The following is a 1081-nucleotide window of genomic DNA, read 5'->3' as shown; positions in this document are numbered from 1 at the left end:
ACCTACTTTGGTCATGTTGTCAGAAAGGACCATTCCCTGGAGAAGAATGTCATCCTTGGTCAAGTGGAGGGTCAACAAAAAAGGGGAAGGCCCTCGACGAGATGGATTGACACAGTGGCTGCAACAATGGGCTCAGGTATAGCAAGAATTGTGAGCCCGGCACAGGACCAGGCAGTGTTTCGTTCTGTTGTACACAGGGTTGCTATGAGTTGGCAATGACTCAACAGCACCTACCAACAAACAACAAGTGTGGCCCATCTAAGATACAACTATCGGTCTCTTCCTGTCTGGAGCAAAGAATAATAAAGAAAATTGAAGACTCGGGAACCAATTAGTCCAGTGGACTAAGGGACCACGCGAACCTCAGCCTGCACTAGCCTGAGACCAGAAGAACTAGATGGTCCCTGGCTACGGCTACTGACCTCTGGCTGAGATTACAATAGATGGGCCTGGACAGAGTGGTAGAAAACGTAGAACAAAATCCAAAATCATGAAAAAGGACCAGACTTACCTGTCTGATAGAGACTGGGAAAACCCCTGAGACTACAGCCGTTAAACACCCTTCTAACTCAGAACGGACCCACTCCCCGAGCTCATGTTTCAGCCCAACAACAGACAGGCCTAGAAAGTAAACAACTGTGAGGACGGTGGTTCTCAGAACAATCGACCATATGAGACCAAGAGGGTAGCACTGGCCCCAAAATGAACTCAGAAGGCAGGAAGGGGCAGGAAAGGTGGGGAACGGAAATGGGGAACCCAGAGAGAAGTGGGAAGAGTCTCGCTGCATTGGGGGGATTGTAACTAATGTCACAAAACACAATGTGCATAAACTGTTGAATGAGAAACAAATGTGCTCTGTAAACCTTCACCCAAACCACAATAAAATGTTCAAAACATGAAAGAGTTAGTAGTTGTTGCTAGTTGCCTTTGATTCCAGCTTATTTTTAAAGATTGCATTTATTCATAACAAAACGTTGAAAGAATGTACATATATATATCTCCATAGGTCTTTTTAATTGTAGGTTTACAGAGAAGTTGGAAAGAGTATGGAGTGACCCCGTTCATCCCTCACCCAGTTTCA

Source organism: Orycteropus afer, unplaced genomic scaffold (assembly GCF_000298275.1).
Source record: "Orycteropus afer afer isolate SDZICR_OR568_19922 unplaced genomic scaffold, OryAfe1.0 scaffold00038, whole genome shotgun sequence".
Taxonomy (NCBI): Eukaryota; Metazoa; Chordata; class Mammalia; order Tubulidentata; family Orycteropodidae; genus Orycteropus; species Orycteropus afer.
Note: the sequence above shows the minus strand (reverse complement) of the source record.